The 21,992-nt window shown below is 39.1% G+C and overlaps 1 protein-coding gene across 9 annotated transcripts in view; it reads left to right on the top strand.

The window, feature by feature from the left end:
• ENOX1 (ecto-NOX disulfide-thiol exchanger 1) overlaps positions 1–21,992 on the top strand; it is a 362,160-nt gene that overhangs the window by 38,222 nt on the left and 301,946 nt on the right. Inside the window, exon 1 of one of the 9 annotated variants that reach the window (XM_030969821.1) lies at positions 11,474–13,200. The exons of the other annotated variants lie outside the window; for them this stretch is intronic. The gene's annotated coding sequence lies outside the window, so the exon portion shown is untranslated. Of the gene's footprint in view, positions 1–11,473; positions 13,201–21,992 lie in introns of those variants that run through there. 9 annotated transcript variants of the gene reach the window in all.

Raw genomic sequence — 21,992 nt, 5'->3', positions numbered from 1 at the left:
TTTGTTGTTGTTGTTGTCTCTGGGAAGACCAAAGCTCAAACCTGCTTTTGTGAGGATTCAAAAGATTAGTAACATCATGTTCTTTCATTTATGGGCTTGGTATGCTTGGGGCTCAGTCCAGCAAACATGTAGGTATATGACTGATGTACTTCAGGTTGCAAACTATGTCCAGTATATTTGATAAGTTCCTGTTAGAGACTTTAAGCCATCTTTTGGTCTGAATGAATTTCACATGAAGTTGCACTCTAGATGATTTTTCAGCCAGCAGCTCATTATTTTCATGAGATTTCAGATGTGGATTTATCAAAGATCTTGAATAGAGCACCCTGATGCTCTGTAAGAAGAATATGGGCAAAAGAATAGGAATAGGCAGTTCCAGTCTCTGCCACAAACATTTCTTCCTGCTTAGGATGGTGATTTCCTCGCTCCTCATTGCTAGGCTTTCAGTCCCTTTGTATACAAAATGATACTCCGCTCAGAAAATTCTGTGCTTTAAGTGGATAATAAGGAGTGGTGAGGATTTCAATATGAAATTGTTGGGTCCCAGATGTCTACTAAGTAGATTTTCATGTCTTTCCAAAATTCACTTCAAAATACATCCATCTTTGGGTGTTGTCTTCTATTTTGTGTATCTATATATTGTCAATATGCTCAGTATTAGTTAGAAGTCCCTAAAACTACATTTGATTCCAACACCTATATTTTTCTTCTTTCTTGTGTACAGTGTGTTTTTTCTCTTTTCTATTCTTTTATTCTGTTCTCTAAAACACATAGCCAGAAAAAATGGTTATAACCAACATTGCAGCTTTGACTAAACTTGGAAATGGAAAGCAGGAGTTAAGAGTTGAAAACTGGGTCTTAAAATAAACCATTAAACTTATTTTGTTGTTGATGATTACATTAGTGTCCAAGAAAATGTGTGATCTTATGTATTACGCATGCTATAGTCCTCAGGCATAATAGGGTTAGATGAGGACAGAATGTCAGATGTAGCATTTGTCATTACCTTTCAGTTGCCTAATTTCATGCTGTTGTGGATTTGTATTGAACTATTATACTTGAATGTAGATCTTTCTCTGACTTTGTGAGGTTTTTTTAACAAAAATTTTTCTTGACAAGCTTTATTTCTGTGTCACTTTCAACAGCAGAAATGTTTCTTGTTAAATGCAGCTTGTCTCCAGTTTTGATTCTTCTGTAAAGAAAATATTGTGTGAAAGTAAATTCAGCTATTTGCTTCTCTTTTGTAAGTACTGATAATGTGTGTTATTAATTACCTTGCCATTGTACGGTTAAAAATATATTTTTTTCAGTAACTCCACCTTCTGCTGAGTAACTGTTCCATAAAGGTCGTATTTTTACCAGACAATAATCTTAAATGTCATGCTTTCCATTATGTTTAACTACTTCATATCTAAATATATACCTGGTGAAGCAGAGTACTTTGCTAAATGAGTTTTGAAGATTGGCAAAGTAATTTAATTAAAAATAAAAGGAATGTCGTTATTCTTCCCATGCCTGTATGTTGCTACTTTGATATCATCAGTATTCTCATCAATTTTGAGAATACATGTAGTTGTTCTCTGTTTCCTGTTTATAAATGTGGGGGATGTACTTTATACCAAAAAAGCAATGCTTAACACATGGCAGTGATTTAACAAAAAGAAACACTTTGTGCCTGAATGCCGCTTGCCTTCTGACATTCTCTAGGGATTCCCATAAAGCACGGGGAAGTGAAACAACTACCTGCATGTTTGAGGATGCCAGTGTCTGACCAGGGGTACTTATACGTGGTGGTTAGTATTTTTGGAGCAGTATTTAAATATTTCATAGTGGTTTACTTGGGCATATGTGTGTTGGGTGTGGGCATGCAGTGCACACCACAGCAGAAGGCGACCTGTAACCTCTACAACATTAAAGGCTTTTAGTGCAGGATTTAGCCTAGTGTTTGAAATGCTTGTGGTCTTTGCTGCATGTTCTCCAGGGAGGACACAAACCTGCCAGGATTTTGTTCCTATTCTGTCTTTAATTTCCGTAATTGTTCCAGATTGTTTGCATTTTCCTTATAAGCTTTCCTCTTTGTCTTCCTCCTTTTATATGTAGGATAGTGGTTTAGAAGGAATGAACAAGGAAAGATGGGAAGGCTTCCTTGTAACACCTCACAGAGGGAGAATTTACTTCATGAAGCAAAGAGTTAAGCTGTCTTATGCAGCCAATTAAGTGTATGCTGCCTTTTACTATGCATGCATGCCCTTAAGGATGTAATAGTAATTTATGTTGGTAGCTTCTGTCATTCTCTCTCAGTGACCTGGGCTCAGACTGTTACATGTTCAGTGCAGCTTGACAGTGAGGGAAGAAGACCTATATATATATACACAGGTGTAAGACAGGATTGTTAAAACTGAGGTAGGAAGGTGAAGTTAAAGATCATATTGTTTGCTCATCATTTGCAAGCAGGCAAAAATCAGGTCTGGTAACTCTTGCAAGGTCCTTGACCAGTCATTAGATTACTTGCCTTAAGAAAGACCCGCCAAGTTGGCAATTAATGGGACGTAGTCCAGCCAAGAATGTTTTAAAATTAGTCGTGTATGAAATTGTGGTATAAATTTCTTTTGCCTCCCTACAGTTTCCGCTAGTTCATAACTGGTGAATCACTGCTGGTCTGGTATTGAGCTGGAGCTGGGCTTATCTGCAATGGTACTAAATGTAGAGATGATTTTGCACTTTCTGGTACTGGAAGATGAGTTGCCATCTTTAAGAGATATATGCTGAAATATAAAGCAAGAGTATACTTTGTATCTATTAGGTGTTGTTTTTCTGAGATTAGATATGTGTATTTTGCCACAAAAATACACGTATGTATGCGGGTATATGTATACAGTATATGTATTTTATAAAATGGGTTATGTACATTCCTTGCTCTGGCCTGATTGTAGGCTTATGTTTCTTTTCAAGACAACTATTTGCCTGACTCTGAGAAGAGCATCAACAAAACCAGCCTTGCCTTTTGACACCTGATTGCTTCTTTGTGTCTCAAACACAGTAACCCTCATTTCCCCATTTCCATGTATGAACTCTCATATGCTTCCAATAGCATTTACAGGTCTTAGTACTTAGGAACCTGAGCCATAAACGAGGGCAGTCCATTTGTGAGGGCACAAGACAGAGATGTATGTAAGCCATTTAGGAAAGCAGCCAAAGGGCAGTGAGGTAAGAGGGAACAGAAGGCCATGGGCAGGTTGGAGAACTACAAGGAAATGGTGACACAGTATTGACCAGCATGGTAGTTGGTGGTTTTAGGACATTTTAAAATAAAATAATTTGGAGGCATCTCAACAAAGCATATTTTAGTGGATTCTGCTTGGAAATCTTTAGCTAGTACAGTGGAAACTAACATCACCATAAAAAGTGGGAAAATGTATCAGATGTGAGATTACAGTAAAGAATCTTTAGAAGTGAGAACAAGTTATGTTGGATGCACAAAGGCAAAGAGGAGTGATGTGGTTAAAGTGAATGACAAAGGAAAACAGCCTTTGCAACAGGCAAGATTTTGTGTCTCGGATATAGAGAAGAGGATGCCTGTAATGAGGGATCTGATAAGATTTTTGGGCAGGAACATGAGCTGTGTGAATGGATAGGAAAAGCTATATAATAGAGAGGTTATGTAGAGCAAATCCAGTGGACTGACACATAATTGGGATTTGAGAAACTCTCTGAGTTGAAAATGTCATCCATATTGTGGTTTGCAAAACAAATAAGACAGTGATGTTGTCCAAAGTGATTAGAGGAGGATATGGAGAGCTGAGACAGGGGAGGATGTTACCTGCTTTATTTTACTCATTCTGGTCTTAGGCAAGACTTCTCATGGGGAGGGGAGGGGGAGAAGGATCACAAGGGGGATTTTAGTGTTGGGGGAAGAGGGTTTAATGGGAACAGTAGTAAGGAAGGCAAGCCAAGAGCAGAAATGGTAGATTTATTGCTCGTCTGGGATTTTTTGTTTGCTGATGTTGTGCAGCGATAAGGCACAGATGAAAGGAAATTAAGGACAGAGCTGCTGTGAGTACCCCATAGGAAGCTGGCACCTGAAATTTGGTATTCCTTTGATAAAGAAGGACTTTTAGGATAAAGCGTCTGTGTAAGTTTTTGTGTATTTTATCATGTATTTACAACTTAAAACTGTAGGATGTAATATATTTTAAGATAATTTTGAAGACAGCTGATTTTATTGCCAGAAACATTTAGATCTAGGGAAACATTTAAAAGATGGATGAAAACTGATTTGGAGTTGAAGTTATGTGCTTTAGGGAACAATGATAACTATCAGAAGATTACACACTTGTTGGGGTGCTGTACTTGAGAATATGCTCTTTTTGAAGACAACCAATTGTGGGGGGACAGAATATAAGAAAAATAAAGATAGTGCGGAAAGTAATCTCACCCCTAAAGAGTTGCAGCTGGGCCAATTATCAAAGATTAGGAGCAGGCCTGACTTTAACAGGACACAGGTGTGACCAATGAGAAGAAGAGTGCTATAAAAGAGTGGGGTGGCTGGTTGAGAAGGGAATTGGAACCAGTTGGCTGCTTTGTGAAGCAGAAAGAGTCAGTGCTCTGAGGAGCTGCCCATGAGAAACACCAAGAAGGTCTGAAACTTTTGTGATAAGGAGACAACAGTATGGAACACCTGCAATAAGATGACAACAACCAATGAGAACAAAAAAAGAAACCAAACCACCACAGATGGGAATTTCTACATAAATAATATTGGCAGCTAAGTAAATATATATGTATATATATATATATATATATATATATTATATATGTGTGTGATAAGCATTGTTCATTCCTCTTTTGAACGTTATTCCTGTGATGCAGACTTCAAAGAATAGGAAGGAGAGCACAACCTCCCCTGGGATTTCATCTCTATCCAGGAAAACAAGGAGTATTTTAAAATTCACTTTATTTTTTTTAGATTTCACTAATTTCTGGGATCTAGATTGTCAATTCATAAAAAGCAGCACAAAATTATTGAAGTGAATAGTTCAAAGAAAGTGACAATGATAATTAAAAAGTGTGTTTGGAGCAGAATTTATGTTAAAACCCCACCCACTTATGGTTTCAGTTGCTCAGAGAATTTCATTGTGTGTGACTTTAGGAGGCTTGTGTGTGTGTGTGTAGAAGGTCCCAAGTGATATCTGAAAGCCAATACATGGAATAATAACTTGAGGAAGAAAATTAGCCAGTTCTTGTAGTCCCAGGCTTGATTGTGGCTAGACTAAGGAAGGGAATTCTGTTCAATACTCTAATTGGTAAGATGGCAGCAAAGAAAATTGACAAAATCCTAAGTGATGTTTCAAAATAATTTTTAAAGAATGTTTGCCAATAAAGAGAATCAAAGCATAAAACTTCTGAAAAAGAACCCCAAACACAAAACAGACTTGATGCCAGATCTCAGTAATTTGTGGAAGATAAGTGACTTTTTTGAGTTAGTGAATAGGAAGGAAGTCCATTACTTTATTAAAGAACTTAAAATTCTGCATTCTTTATGCAGCTATTCTTTTGTTTGTTTTTATAAGTTCTGATCTAATAATATACTGATGAATGTAGTATAATTTTTAATTTAAAAAGTTGAATATTTAGAATCTTTGACTCCATACATAGACGTTTATTTTATATGTATTTGGTATGTGTCTCATTTTTTTTCTGTCAGGGCTATTGAGTTATTAGTGACTGCCAAGAAGGGCCAGATCCTTGTCAATATTGCAGAACAGTATGATAGGGCCCTTTGAATATGGTATGAAAGGAAAGCTGGAAGCTTACCATCTGGAAGAGACCATCAGTGGGCTAAAGCCGGCATTTCTGGCTTTCTGCCACACCTTTCCCGCTGTCTGACTAACCTCAGGATTGGACAGGTGCCTTAGTGTCCTGGTTTTCCTTCTCTCTGCCCCATTGTGTGAACTACTGCAGAGCAGCCAGAATAGTGCAGTTCTACTTTCAGAGGTTAGACAGTATATAAAAGTAAGGAAATAAAGATGCAAAACCCCCCAAAATACAAAACAAAACAAAAAAACAGAAAAGCTGTAGAAGAAAGCTTAAAATCCATGCATTTTGCTCGCAAAATCAACAGATTGAGTCTCCCCATAGCTTTATGGAATTGTTAGCTGTAGGGGACCTCTGGGTGGTTTTACTCATGTTTCCTGCTCAAAGCAGGACTGCTACTAACACCACTTCAGATCAGCCAGGCTTTCATAGGTGCACATTGGTGAGCTGGTTCCATACACTGGACCACTGTGCAGACGAGGAACCTTTCTTTGCAGAAAACACAGCTTCTTGTTCTTTTTGTCTCTGCCTGTCCTGTACAAAAAGCCTGCATCCATGACCATATTCTGGTCATGTGTGCCACCTCAGATCTGGGATTCTGATTATGCCACAGCTCTGCTATCATACACAAACTTCCAGTTCTACTCGTTCATTGCTCAAGGGGTGTGTAGGGGTGTACCTCCCACTGTTTGAGAAGCCTGGATGCTCTCTGGTTCATGGCCTTCTCCAACATGTACTTCCCCTTTATCTGTACTGCTTCCTCCTTTTTTTCTGCATTTAGATACCATTCCCTCATGATCCTAGCTTAAAGCTTTCTCCACTGGGCTGCAAGCCTGTTTGCAAGGATGTGCTTTTATCTGGACCTTTATCTGAGATCATCCAGCATCTTGTGTCTGGAAGCATGGGACTGGGGATAGGAAAGGAAACTACACTGCATAGCTGCTTGAGATTGAAGTGCTTCCTCACATTTTTACAGCTGAGCACCATTATGATAAGGTAGTGAAATTCATCTGGACACAGTGATCTCCTGCTGTGTCCTTAGTGCATGAGATTCATCAAACTGCTAAGCAAGGACTTAATGCGCCTTGCAGGAGCTTGTATGAGGTGTTCAGAAGTTAATGAGCTGAATTAATTCTAAGAAAACCAAAAATAAAGTCTCAACTATATATAGATAGAGAGATATGTATAGGTACGTATATAGCTGTTGGAAAGAACCTTCCTGAGGAGGAAAAGAGTTTATGAGGCATTTTGATGTCTTTATATGAAGCTGTACAAATTTCAGCCACTTAACTTTAGCAGGAATATCCTGGAGTGTTTGAAGTGGGTAAATAATTTAAAATAAATAAGGTCAATGAAGAAGACCCTGTTTGCCAGTCTGAAATGTAAATTCTGAAGAACCTTTAGAGATTTTGCTCATACAGAAAAAAGAGAGTAAGTTATTAGGTCCTGCATTTTATAAACTGTGGGATGAAGAAAGTTCAGTTATCTCAGCACTTTGTTTGGTCAAGATCTTTCAGCATGTGGTCATCTGTCTTTGTTGTGTGAAAATTTAACTACTTTTTAAAAAAAATATTCTTGAAAGTGCATCTGAGAGGATTCATGAAGACCAAATGAGATTTGTTTGGATGTTTTTCTCAGAAGAAGTCTGTCAACAATATGCCATCTTTTGAAAACATTATGAAAGATGTTATTTCCTGTTCCAGAATTGCCTGTGGCTACACGAATAGGTAAAATTTTTATGGTGACATTTGCATTCTCTACTATTAAATAGGTGGGTTTTTTTCTACTGTTTTACTTCAGGGCAGGCATTTGGCAAATATAGCAACTCTGGTTGTTGGACTGGATTCCTTTCTGAAAATTTTATTGCCCATGCAAGCATAATGTGGACACACAGCTAAAAATTGAAGTACATTTAGTGAATACGACAAAAAAAGTTCATAGGCAAATTTTTTTTAAAGTTTATTAGTAATAATGAAAACTGCAGAGTTTGTCTTTTGACAGCTTTTGTGGCCAATAAGGTGTGCTTATTGTCAGAACTCTGTAAAGATTTTCTCACCTCTCACCTGTCTCATATGCATCACCTGACTACAACAGAGCATGATGTTGAACTATGAAGATCATGGTAAAATGTAATGTATGTTGATGTAATATTTGGATTAGATTTGATACTTAAGTCTTTCCCTTGCTTCTCTCTAATAAAAGATATCTGGGAGGTAGCTGTTACCAGTGAGTAAATAATGTCTGCTGTAAGATAAGGGGAGCTAGATTATTCAGTCATGGTAGCTTTGGAGAAGGAGGTGTACTGCACCAGCAGGATGTGTGGTCCAGAATCTCACTGCTCAATTGTTACAGTCCCTCTTTTGAGTTACTCATGTGAAAGCCAAAAGGATATGGTTCTGAGCAGTACCCATTCCTTCTCTGCCTTTGCAAGAAGACAGAAGGGAGCTCAGTGGAGCTCCTTTGCTGCTGCTAACTGTTCTGGAGGTCTGTGTTGGGATACTGAGAGGATGTACTGTGTGAAGATGTGGTGATCATTGCATGGCTGCCACAAGTTCCAGCTCTTATGAAGTGCCAGGGAGGAAAAAAAAATCAATCTGACAGCTGTTCCTCTGTGAACTGGCCCTGGGAACTGCTGAACATCATTGGCACACATGATTGTGCATCTGACCTGGGGATGAGTAGCTCTGAATTTTGTTAACCCCTGAGAGCACTCATGGAAAAAAAAATTCAGAAATCTTTTAGGCTATCCTGGTATTCCATGGCAGGATCAGTTATATTCTGTCAGATGCCTGGTTTGTTCTTAAAAACATTCTAGTCTGGTGTGGCATGGTTCTTACTGTTACAAAATAAAAATAAAATCTTTCTTGCTGCAGTTTGAAATATTGCTTATCACTCTGTCTTTCATGGATGTTTCTTATTTTCAGTAGCCAGTTTGGTATATAGCAACTTACAGATCTCCTTCTTGGTGTCTTTTTTCGTACATTAAACAATCCTCATTCTGTCCACGCATCCTCACAGGTTATGTTTTCTAGAAATCTATCACTACAATTGTTCTGCATCTTTCTTGGAGTGTGATGCCCCAAACTGACTGTAAGACAGCTCTGTTCAGAGAGGATTACTTCACTAATGCTGTAGCTTATTAGTGGTATTGTGTATTTATGCAATATACAATATAGGTATTCTTTGCTTGAGGTCCTCTCCTACAGAAATACAACTGAAAAAGGGATTCCTCCAGCATTTATACAGTTCATTATTTATGCAATTAATTATACTGTTAATTATTAAGATACCCAAGTACCTTGCATGTGTTCCTACTAATTGACTCCTGTGCCACCCTTAAACTATAGATTGTACCCAGCATCAGGTTATAAGCATTTGAATGAAGGTGCCTAAATGTACATCATATGTTAGTGGTGTCACTAAATTCCCAATCTAGTCAATGGAGCCTGGCCAATTGGACATGCCTTACTGAGGGTCAGATGAAGAATCTCATTTAGGTCCCCAAACACCAATAACTCTATTGACTTGTCCTCCATTAACTGTAAAAATAATTAGTTTACAATCTGGACTGGGATCTCATTTCATCTCTCCAATTTACCCATGTCATTCTGATTTCTGATCCAGCCTCCAAAGATACTTGCAGTCTCTTAGAGCTCACTATCGTCTGAGAATTTCATAAACATAACTTCTATTCCACTGCTGAAGCCATAGATATAAATATTGAATTGCATTGGACCTGAACACAACCCCATGGAGCCCTAGACAATATGCTGCTCCATTGTGATTTCAGCAATTGTTTTCTGAGGGTTTCTTCAACTAGACAGTGCCCATGTTGGTACTTTAATAATTAATTTAAGCCTGCTGTTGAAAAATGCTTTGCTGTTTTGTGGTTTTGCATCCTCAGGATTATAAACTCTCTTACTTTATAGTGTCATTAGAAGAACCATCCTATTCCCCTCCTCCCTTTATTAAACTGCTCTCTTTACCTTCTGTGTCAAAAGCGGACTTCAGTTTATTTTGAATTTTTGCAGAACAAAATGTCCCGATGTATTTCTTTCTCAACTACTCCCAGATGTTGGAGTAGTTAAAATACATACTATTCCAGCCCTGTACTCTGGATGGTTTGGGCAGTGTTTTGAAAAATCTTTCCTTCCTGGTCTCCCTGGTTTGGTGGTTTGCAACAGATCCCCACCATGGGAGTGTTCCTGGCTTTTTCATCTCTAACTTTGCAATCATTACATGGAAGTTTCCCCAAGATCTCCCTGTGGCCTGAAACTACATCAATTCTATGTGTTCTTAATGTACAATGCAGCACCTACCCTTTTGAAAGAGGAGTGCTGCTTTATACCCCCACAAGGGTTGTCCAAGTCTCTGTTACTCCAATTAAATAATAGTTTCTTTAGAGATCTGGCTTCTCCAGTTTCTTTCCAGTTGTATAGTGTGGGTACTTTGAACTTCAGTGGACTCATTCACTGTTCTTTCTTTGTGTTCTTAATTAGTTTATTTCAGGTAGCTTTCAGACCCCAGCAGAATTCCTTTTCAAAGATCCCCACAGGATTTTGAGGTTTTTTTCAAACCAACCTGGCTTAAAAGTATTTTTCAGTTAATGTAATAAATCAGGGTGTAAAGATGCTTTCCTCATTTTCCTGATATGAGCTCCATTCCTGTCCCATTTGCTCATGCATTGCTGCCCACTTGCTCTGGAAACCAAATTCCTCAGCATCTTCAAAGTCTAAAATAGAAAAATGTCTCATCGGGAATAGGATCAGTTAAAAGTCTTTTTGTTCTATGTCTAGCAAGTTCTTTCCCTGTTGCTGTGATGGTGGCACTGATTGTGGAATTTGAAACAGTAAGCTAGCACCATCCACTGCGTTTCTTCTCCTTAGTGCTCCTGAACTGGAGCTTGTTTGTGTTGGAGATGCAACTTTGCCAGCCACTTTGTGTCTCGCACAGGACTGGAATGCTGTCTTTCAGATTTCACTGTGAAACTTGCTTCTTTGATCCTGTAGTTCAGCACATACAGTTTCAGTCAGCACTTGTGACACTGAAAATAAGAGCCTTGTAGCTCTTAACCCAGGCTTCTTGTGCTCAAACTGGTTTCCTCTTCAAGGGTTTAGAAAGCAGTCATGCTTTTGATGTGGCAGATTAAGGATTGTGTCTCATTTTAGAATTTTATCATAACAGGGTTCCTTAAATAAAAGATGTGGAGTTACAGCTAGGATACTTGATCTAGGAGTATTTATTTTCCATTTAAATAAATTGGTTTTGCACTGTTCTGATGAGTTCAGGGTGCCAGACTTTCGGTTTACTTGATCTTAGAAGTGAGTGTTGTGCTAAAGAAATTCCACTGCAGTGGGAGGCTTTGAACCTTGTGGTTTTGGCAACAGTGTCTTTGACTTGCTAGCAGAGGAGCGAAACCCTGCAGTGTCTGTCTTGAGCAGCAGTGAAACAGTTAACAATGCTAACATTTAGAACAGCTGTAGTTGCTTCTCTGGTGTTGCTGTCTAAAGGGGTGAGTGGGGCCTTGAGCTTGGACCTCCGTGGTGGCAGGGTGGGAGCACAGCCAGACTCTGCGGCATTCAGCCCCTTTGTCCAGGGCCAGGATACTCCAGGTGAAGTACATTTCTTGAAAGCTGGATAAAGCAGAAGTGAAATTGTAAACTGTGGGCAAATATATATTCCATGTTATTTTCTGGACCTCATGCCCAAGTAACTTTAAACCTCTTTTATCTTCTTTCTTTTATGTATAAAGTCATGTCCTTTAGCTCATTTGTAACACACGAGCTTTTAGTTCCAAAGCCTCCATCTCAGTCTTGGGTGTTGGCCAGCATTTGGGAGCCTCAAGTTGTGAAATAGTGTCATTTTTCTCTTTGAAGTGCTTTAATTCACCAGTTCTGTGGTGAAGAGCTGTCAGGATGGGGTCTGTTCCCTTTTCATGGCTCAGAGGGCCTGCTTATGACATGTCTAATCAAATGGAATTGGGAAGAAGATGCACACTGTAGTTTTGATTCCTATTACTGAGAGCCTGAAGAATGACTTTCCTTCGTGATCTCTGATGTTCACTATGTTATTTAAAGGCCTAATGTTCTGTCATGCATAATTTATGTAATAAAGGTGCATTTCCATTGTATTAGATGCAGAATGATATATGCAGAAGTAAACTGCTGTAATTTTACATGTTTTTTTTTTAAGGCATCACAAAAATCAGGCTCTTTGAACAGCCTTTCTCCTACAAATTTATTTTACTTTGCTCAAAAAATCATGGAATCGGAACTGTTTGAGGCTTGAATGGATCTTTGAAGTTCATCTGGTCTATCTGCTTCTTAAAGTAGGGCCATCTAGATAAAATTACTCAGAGCCTTAGTTGGATTTTGAGCATCTCCAAGGATGGATATCCCAACTTTTGTGGGTACAGAACACATTTCTGTCACTTTATTGCCTTCTTTTGGCAATTTTTCTACCCCCTTATATTCAGTGAGAATGTCCTTTATCACAAAGTGTGTTTGTTGGCTTTTGTGTTGCCACCTTGAATCTTTGGGAAGACTTTGGCTTTATTTTCTCTATACCCTTCCTTTAAGTAGCTATAGACAGCAGTAAAACCTATGCTTAGCATCCTTTTCTAAAGGTTGAAAACCCCCCGAGTTTCACTGCTTGATCTTGTATGTAATTTTATCCAGAATTTAATTTGTTTCTGAGACAAAAGTATATTATAATGCAGCTTTTAATATAGGGTTTTTTTTAATGCAAAAGAAATCTTCAAATGTAATATATATGTCCTTTTTGAAGCAATTTTTTTGGGAATTGTAGGTTGCTGTTGTGTGCATTTGGGTTTTTTTTTTTGTAGAGCATATATGTGTGAATGCATGGTTTTGAAGTTTCTCTAGATTATGTGTAGAATGTTATGATTAATGCTACTGGAATTTAAAATATTTCTTTTTGTAACTAACCATTAAAATAATATAAAATGGAAATCTACAGTAATGCTTTTTGTCTGTCTGTCCACATATCTACAACAGCATGATAGAGAGAAAAAGCAGTCCTGTCCATGAGGTTTTGTTTCACCAGAAGTATATTACACATCACCTGTTGATGATTTCTTCTGTTCAGCTTGGAGAAAATGATCTTCAGCTGGATTCCCCTGAGAGTTAATCAGAGTCATTGCCACTGTTGGGATTAACAATGAGCAATTGCTGAGCTCGCCTTGGCAACTCTTACCCAGCTCTGGAGCATTTGTTGTCAACAGGAAGACCAAATTCTATCAGACCTGATGGTGGGCAGGAGACTGTTCCACTCCAGCATTGTGCAGCTCTGCTAGAAAGGTGAGGAAGCTGCTGGCCAAGGAGTTGGAAGAGTCTGCTGATCAAACTAAGCACCTTTGGCATACAGGTTTGCAAATTTAAATTAAAGATTATTGAGTGTTTAAATTTCGCCTTAAACATGGTTTAATATATACATATATATTTTGATACAGTTTTCTAGGTAATGAAGTTGCAAGAACCTTTAGGCTGCCTTCTGTAAAGCCTTGCAAACTAAAGTCTTGTCAGTGAAGACAATAATTGATACTGTCCTTGAACCTCCTGCAAGTCCTTGCTTTTTGGCACAGACTTAATTACTCAAATATGAAAAAGCCAGGAATTAACACACAGACTTGCAATTCCCTGATCTTAGCAGATGGATCATAGCCATTTCCGAGATCAATGACTGGTAACTGAATTATTCATGCTCTTAGCAAGGAAATATCTTGGTATCTGATCTGCAGTTTTCTTCAGGAAGCCCTAGTCATTTACAGATAATTTTTTTTTCCCACTTGGAAGGAATTTTATGTGTACTAGATACTCTTTGTCTTCCAGCTCTCATTTAAAATTAAAAAAAAAACAAAAAACTGGGGTCTGTCTAATCCCTAATCCTCTCCTGAGGTTCTTAAATTTTGCTGGAGAGTATAACCTGTCATAGTATCCAAATGTGCATCCTTTCAATGTGAAGATTTTGGTTCCTCTTACATAAAAATTTAAATATGTGTCTGGCAAGATATATGCTTCCTACATGTTTCAAACTAGTTTCAAAAAAATATTTTCACTTTAACAGCAAATGTTATCTTCTTAGTAATATGTAATGAGCTGGTAACTGCAACTAGTATTTTCAGAGTCCTGATACTCAAATACGTAGGGATATATTAAAACCAATGTGTTTTTAATGTACCTTTCTGGGCCCATCTTTTCTACTTTGCTTGTTGTGGACCAGTAAATTTGTTGTTTGGTTTCGTGTTTTTTATTAGAGTGCTGCAAAGCTCATATTTTTGACAAAGAACCCTATAAATGCCTGTCTCCCACAACCTTTGCTGTTCTCCTTTCTCTCGACAATGAACCATCTCTCTCAACATCTCCTTTACAAATTGCCACTTCTATAATGTTTCCTAGTTTTGCTGTTTGTGCTGGTTTTGCTGATGCTTTGGTAGCAGTGGCAGGGAGGATCTCAGTGGCTGACTTGGTGAGAGCCCCTGAGTGCCTTGTGCCGGGAAGGACGGGCACGCTGGGTATGGAGTATGGGGTGAGCAGCAAGAGCAGGGCAAAGAGAGCAGCTCTTGGAAGAGAGGCACTTCTGAAGTGGCCTCTTTGCTTGCTGAAGAGCCCTGTTGTGGTGCCTGGCTCAAGAGCAGACGGGGAGTAGGGAGGAGACAGGCTGAAACCCTGGTCGCTTATCTCCACGCTCTTCTCAGTTGCTCTGTTTTTCATGCCTCCAGCTCAGCTGTAAAGCAATAATTGACCTGAGCCTTTTAATTTCTCCCAGTTGGCTTTAAATTAACTCTGTTGTCATGTTGCGTGGAGTAATCCTTCAGGCATCAAACATTTGAATTTTTTATGGCTGCATGGGTATTTACTGTTTGGTCAGTTTTTAGTCTATTATTATAATGATATTGTTTTTGGAATTTTCATGTTTGTGGAGAAGAGTGTCTTATAGGCTGCACACACAGCGAAGAGAAAAATCCCCAGTTTGTCAGTGCTGCAGGGAAGTCTAAAGCTTTCTAACAGTACTCAAGGCCAAAGCTCCTAATGTGAAATAAAATGTGGCAAATTAGTTTGGCAAAATTTCAGGTGAAAATCCTGTTGCTGGCCTCTGTTTGGTTCTTGAATAGACTGTTGTTTGGTTCTTGAATAGACTGTTGTTTGTTTAGATGTACTGAAGTGGTATTGTTTGCAGTTGTTTTAGGTACAGACAGCTCTTTTCAAGACAGGAAAATTTTGGATTTCTTGTAAATGGCATTCTTTAGACAGCTTGCAGTAGGCAAGAGCCATGGAAAAGACTGGATCTTTATTTCAGCATAGGTTCTCATAAATCTCATATTAGTGTCAAAACAGTGGGACTAGGGATATTTTTTATATATATCATAGGTTTGTTTGTGCTCTAGTTACTGGAGAGTCTAAAACTGCTATTTTATTAGTGTTGTTCAGTAATATGGTCTGTAACTATAAAGCCTATTAAACACTTCATAAAGCCTTCACAGAAACTTCTTACACATATTAGTTACACTGTGTTTTTATAAGTTATAACCCTCTGGAAATTGGCTTATTATCAGTTTTCCATCAAAGTGAAGTGTTCAGAGGAGTGGAGGATGACCTAATGTAATCTAGATTGAAAGCATCAGTGGAAGTTGATGTTTATCCTTGCTTTGATATGGTATATGTTAACAGTGAATTCTTGTCAAAATGCATCTGGATAGATGCAAGGCAAGCAAGAAACACATATCCAGAAATTAAGGGCGCTGCTTGCATCACTGTAGTAATAATGATTTTTAAAGTGAAGCTGTAGCCCTCTTATTTATTTGTGAAATGAGTGGCAGAAACTCCAGCACAGGACGAGATAATATGGATGGGGTGAACTTTAAATATTCAGAACATGAACTTGCTTCTTTGCATTTGTTAAATGATGGTATGGAAATCTAGTAACGTACAAAAACTAATCTAGCAGTGTGCCAAAGTAATTAAAGCAAAGTAAATAATCTCCAGTGTTCTTATTCCCCACAGAAAATGTTTAATATCTTATCTTTCCAAAGTAGTTTCCTGCTAATTCATGATGTCTTTGTAGACTCTCCTTATTCAGCCAGTGCTGTTGTTTTCCATGGTGTGGAAATTTCTCCCTTCCTATCCTGAGGGGAAAAAATGTGTTGGTACTGTCTTAATTTGAAAAAATTATGTTTCTTCCATACAGTGGAAATCAGGAAGCCAACAGCTGTAATCCTCTCTGGTCATTTACTGTTTACTTTGCCAAAGGGCTTCGTTTACCTCAAGTGTGTGTGGTATATGATACTTTATAACATCGTCTTGGTGCTGTGGGACATTTTGTTGCTGGAATCCAGGGACCTGATGTCGATCTTGTTTTGGTACAAATTAGAAGTAGCACTGTTAAAGTAGGTGAAGCATAAGGCTGTTGTGAGGCAGATCAGATTATCTGTCTTTGAGTCATCCCTAAATATTAGGCTCTGATGACCCATAGCTCTTGAAGTTCTCTGTTACTGCAGACAGGAGAAATAGAACAGGTCATAAATTGTGTTAAAATTGTCCATTATTCTTACATAGGAGAGCATGTTTCTTTATCTATTAGTGTATGCTGAAATTTAGTTTTAAGTGAGCTAATAAGTAAAGTTTAAGTCAGTTCTATGGTGCAGTGGTCTGACCTGAAAGTGCTCCTTTACTTTTCATTTTGGTGCTGATTAGAAGAATGTGCTGCTGTATGTAGACAAAGACATGACAGAAGACAACAAGAGCAGATGCTAGGTAATTAATGTACTTTTCTGACCAAAAAAAAAAAAAAAAGTCACTGGTTCTAAACAAAAGAACCTTTGGAGACTGTATGACCATCTTTCAGGCTGGACTTTCTATCTTATGTCACAGCTCCTGTGAGAGGATCACGACCACACTGATTGTTGGAAAATTGCCGGTTCTGTTACATCCCTTTATTTCCAAATAAGTGTTAGTTTGGAACTAACTAACACTAACAGAGTTACAGGCACCATGCACGATGGATGGTGCCTGTATTGGGGACTTCCAAGTGTTCTGAGGAGGCTGAATCCAGCAGTCCAGTTAAGATGAGGCTGCCAGAGCTGCATGTCCCTGGGTCCAAGCAGGGCCAGGATGTATTCCTACAGGAGCGTGCTGGTGGGCACACACACACAATGTACATTATACACGTGGCCAACTGCACAGATCCACAGATATGCATTTTGTACTTGAACAGCAGCAGTAACCACATCCTGCTTCCCTCTTTGGCTGCCCAAGACTTAGACCTCTTAATAGGGAGTACATAATGCGTTTGTGTGTACAGCATGGACAGTCACTGTTCCCTAAATATCCTGTCTCTGCTGGTGCTGGCACCTGGACATATGAGCTGCTAAAGCCTCCATTTTGGTCTGGCTTCCAGAACAAACTCCCTGACACACAGACATGGACACAAGTGCACAAGCTAGTCTTCCATGTGTCAATTATCCTGTAGCTGGTTCTGGATCCTCTTTCTCCATACAGGTGTCCCAATCTACACCCAGGCCCTCCAGTCCCTCCAGCAGCTGGCTGGGACTCCCCTAGTCCCTGTGATAGCTACCTCCTCTGGTGGCCTTGCTTGTGAGGACAGGCTATGAGGTGACCCAAATAGCTTCTCCCATGGAATTCTGGCAATGGGTGACTCCTCTGGTACCCAAGGTGAAAGCTGTCTTTGTGGGGCGGGTCAGGGCTCATGACTCCCAAGGGTTATTGGGGCTCCCTGAGCTGCCGCGGTGCCTCACGGTGAAGCTCACTGTGTGCTGCAGATGCGAGGACTCCAGTGATGGGATGGGAGAAATGGGGCAGGAAAAGATTTGGGTCCTCCTTGCAAAATGATGATCCCCTGTACTCCTTTGGTTGCATGCAGAGCAGTTTTTTATCACAACAATCTAACACCAAGTAGCTAGACAGAGCAGGTTCAGTGGAGCAGCTTTTTCCTAATGTTTCTTGACATTAACAGCTCAATTTCTCAATTAGATTGGAAAATGAAGTTGATTATGCATGTCTGCAGGGTGACACTGTACTTTTGACCAGTAACTGTAAAGTAAACGGGAAAGGTCACAAATAAATAGTGTTTTAGTTTGGTAATACCACCTGGAAGGCCACAGTGACTTAAGGCAAGGCTGTTGTTATTGTTCCTACAGCCAGCAAGCAATGTTTGAAAGACTTATATATTTATAAAGGGACAGATTTGGATGACACGGCTCTATTTTTTTTTGAGAGCACTTTCTGTAAATATAGAAAAGTTCTTGTGTTTCTTTTGTAGCATTTCCATGTACTTGTTTTGTTTCCAGTAAACATTGCGAGCTTAAGCCTGCCTTAAAACAATTTCCGTCTTTGCACTCAATTTCTGACAGAAATGACATTCAGAGATGAGATGTACAGATGAAGATATTTGAAGAAAATAGTGGATTTGCTTAGATAATACTGATGCTTTTATAGGGTCATTAATAAAGATCCGTCAGAGCTAACAAAAACTGTTTAAAGGGTACAAAGCAAAAGCATTTAGTGTTAGCTTTGGTTTAATTTTCTCTAGTTAGGCCATACTCATTTCCTCCAAGGAAAACAAGACTGCTTATTTTTGCTAATTAGAAGTACATCACTGGTCTGAATCACATCTGTAATTAGTAGCAAGGTTTTAAGTAGATGTCAGAGATTTTTTTTGTATAATATTTGTATTGTTAATCTACTGTACATGCATACGTATGCATAAGTACAGACTTAATGAACAAAAGGAACAGCTGGTTGTTTTTCAAAGCAATCAGGTGCTGACATTGCTGTTCCTTCTGCTCGGAGCTGATTTTGTTGCATCTGAACAGCTCGATTTTGTCACTGTAAAGTAAGTGGGGTTGGGAAACCAGAAAATAAGCCTCTGCTTTGCTTCTGTCATCCACTCAGGCTAGTAATGCACTCCACAGAAGTGTTGGTGTAAATAGCATTCCTTAGTTTTGTTTGCTTGATTTTTGAGACAGATAGAGGGAAGAAAATGCTCAAGGGAGGGAAAGGTTTGAGGGAAGGCTTGCAGTAAAGCAGGCCTGGGAGATGGAAGAGCTGGTTTGGAGCATGGTTCATGTCCCTGCTACGTCCAAACTGAACCACTGAATAGGTGCAAATGTAGATGGCAGGCTAAAAATGGAAACCATTCAAACCAAAAGCAATTAATTTGTATACAGATGGCTTTCTGGCATTCACAGCTGCATAGATTTTGGTTGTATACTTTTTTAGATGTGCTGCAGAAGGTTAAAGCCTCTGTACGTCCATCTCCAGCTGTTCATGCACATAAAATAGATAAGAAAATGAAGCCAAGTGAGCATTGTGTGTAGTGCCAGACTTGCTTGCTGAGATAGGCATCTCAAACAGTAGAGCAACATCCTGGCCTGTCAAATGGCCCTTGTATTGGCCTTTTATGAGAAGAAATTACATATTTTATATCAAAGGAGTCACTTCAATTTCATAAAAATGAAATATGGAGAAGTACTACATATATGTCATATCTCTAGGATAAAACCTAGGACCGAGAACCCTGAACAGAAGTGGAGGATTGCTGAAAATATGAAATGTAAGTTCTTCAAGCAGCTTTGGTATATCCTGGTAGCTGTGTCTCTGGAAACTCTATGATTTAAGCTGTTTGACATAGAACCAAGTGTGCTCTTCATGTGCTCTACAATGCAGGCAATTAAGTTTTTTAAAAAAACTTATTAAACCATGCTTTAAAAAAACAAAACGATTTTTGGTTAACAGGAAATATGCTTTGATTTGCATTTTCATGTAGAACATGAAAAATACTAGGGTATTTAGGGTTTGGGTCAGTGGAAACCTGTATTTTTGTCTTGCAATTCTTCACCTTTAAAAAAGAAATTAAAAAAAAAAAGTTTGAAATAGCTGGTTCAAATGGTCAAAACATTTAGATAGACCAGGTGTTCCAAAACTGTCATGTAAGTGCCTCTGCAGATATTTTAAGCTGGTACAGGACCACCATTGCAATGCAATTACTGCTCCATGTGCATATATTGGCCGTGAGTTGTCACCACTGCTCAAGTGGAACAGTCGCAGCCCTGGCATAAAATTATCTCAGCTTTCTTTCTCTCTTTTTTTTTTTTCTGGTGGCATTGTTAACTGGAATGATCTGTCTGTAGCTTCAGGTTTTGGGGTTTGGTTGGTGTTATTTTTTTGCAGGGAGGGGTAAAAATCTCACTTCTCTGTTTTACTTTTGGCCTGACTTCCTACTGAAAAGCACCATAGCCACCACCTAGTGAAACCCAGTTGGCTTGCAGACCACTGGAGTGCCTCCCAGATGGCCCCAGTCTTCCTTATCAACTGTGTACAGTACGGATCTGTGCATGGATTGCTCTTAATCTCTGCGTGCTCCTGCTGCGTTGGCACAGCGGTGAGTCTGCAGCTGTCGGAGCCATGTGCTTCATCTTCCTGCTTATTTCTTATTACAGAGCTCCCTTCTGGAGAGTTGGGACCTGGGAAGGGATGTCAAGAGTCCAGCTTGTTCTCTGTTGTGAGAAGTGACACCTAGTCTTTCAGACAGGAATTCTCTGTGGGAAATGAGAGGTTCCATCCTGCCAAATCTAGAGGGATATTGCACCTGTTTACTCATCACTAATAAGACTTCTCTATTTAATGTTCTCTGGGGTATGGGTTTCTCCCTTGATCTACTTGGAGCGCTTTCTCCTGGTTAATGATCTGAGTTTGCCAAGCACACTGACTCATTTTGGTGCTGGTTTCCATTATGTCAGCTATTAACGGGTCACTGCTCGATGGTGGGAAATCTGTTTCAGGCTAATAGCGAGGTGCACAAGTGCCTCTCCATGGTGTATTTGCTACCTGTGCACACATGTTCTGGCTTGATAGGTGGTAGCAAATCCCACAGCAATATGGGATGCAGCATCTATTCTATTAGCAGTCAATTCCTAATCAGCCTTTCATTAGCACATGCAACACTTCACCTTTTCTAGGTTTTTTTTTTAATATGTGACTGAAGGAGACTGACAGGAAACACGTTGATGTGCAGAGGAAGGTGTTGATAAGTAAGGAAATCAAGTTCTTCCCAGGAGAAGCAGTGTTCTTGCAGTAGAGGAGGTAATAATGCAGAGTAAGGAAGTGTCTTGGAGCTGCATATTAAATCTGTCTCCCTGGCATTTTCCCTGAAAGTCAGTAACAAGGCTGTTGAGGAATTCAATTTTATGAAGGCAGTTCAGAAGAGAAGTAGTGCGACACAGAGAAGCATTGAAGAAAACTTGGTGGGGTTTATTTTAGGTCTCAAGTTTTGACAACTCAGAATGACACTGTACTAGCAGACAGCAATTACTACAGGAGCAGATCCTTCTGTTCCCTTTTCTTTCTTACATTCAGATAATGTCCTTTTGCTTACAGATGGTTGCCTTCATACGTACACAGAGATTTTTTAGTGTTTCCTTCACTGTATGGATAAAGAGAGAATCAATGAATGAAAATTAGAGATGGGTCCAAGCTTGGATTTTATTTCTGAAATTCACCCATTTTCCATGAGGAGAGGATCACGTTTTCTGGCTGTGGCAGCATTCCTAGAAGAAAAGAGTTCAAGGCTATTTTCTTTTTATAAGCTGTTTCTATGGCTGAAAGCCCCTAACAGGGTGAGCTTTTGTTTGTTGATTTTTTTCTCTTTAGATGATGTCTGAAAATCTTTCAGGGATCGAAAGAGGTGAGCAAAGAAACAAAAAAAAAAAAAAAAAAAAAACTCAAAAGAGCCTACCATTCATACCTCATTCATTTTGGAGGAAGGTCTCTAAGTTAGGCTTCTCATAACTAGGACAATCCTAGGAGGAGCCTTCATCCATGCAATCATTCACAGGCTGATAGCTAAAGCCAAAGATCTTTGATGGCAATACCTTTCCTTACCAAGGAGAAAATGAAAAAGACAGTCTTTGGATGTGCTTGCACAGGAAGGAAATATCACAGTTAATGCTGTGCTGAGGTCTGGAAAACCTTTTCAGCATAACGCAGTGCAGAGACAGTTTCCCTAGAAGGAGAAGGGACACTGAAGGATTTATTGTGTTGCAGTATTTATTATGTAAGAGGAATTTGCATGGTAAAGAGAGAAAGCAGATTTTATTCAGAATATAGAGGATGGGATGAATGATGCTAATGAAAAGCTGATTG

This window comes from Camarhynchus parvulus, chromosome 1, assembly GCF_901933205.1.
Source record: "Camarhynchus parvulus chromosome 1, STF_HiC, whole genome shotgun sequence".
Lineage (NCBI taxonomy): Eukaryota > Metazoa > Chordata > Aves > Passeriformes > Thraupidae > Camarhynchus > Camarhynchus parvulus.
Note: the sequence above shows the minus strand (reverse complement) of the source record. Positions and strands in the feature narration are given on the sequence as shown.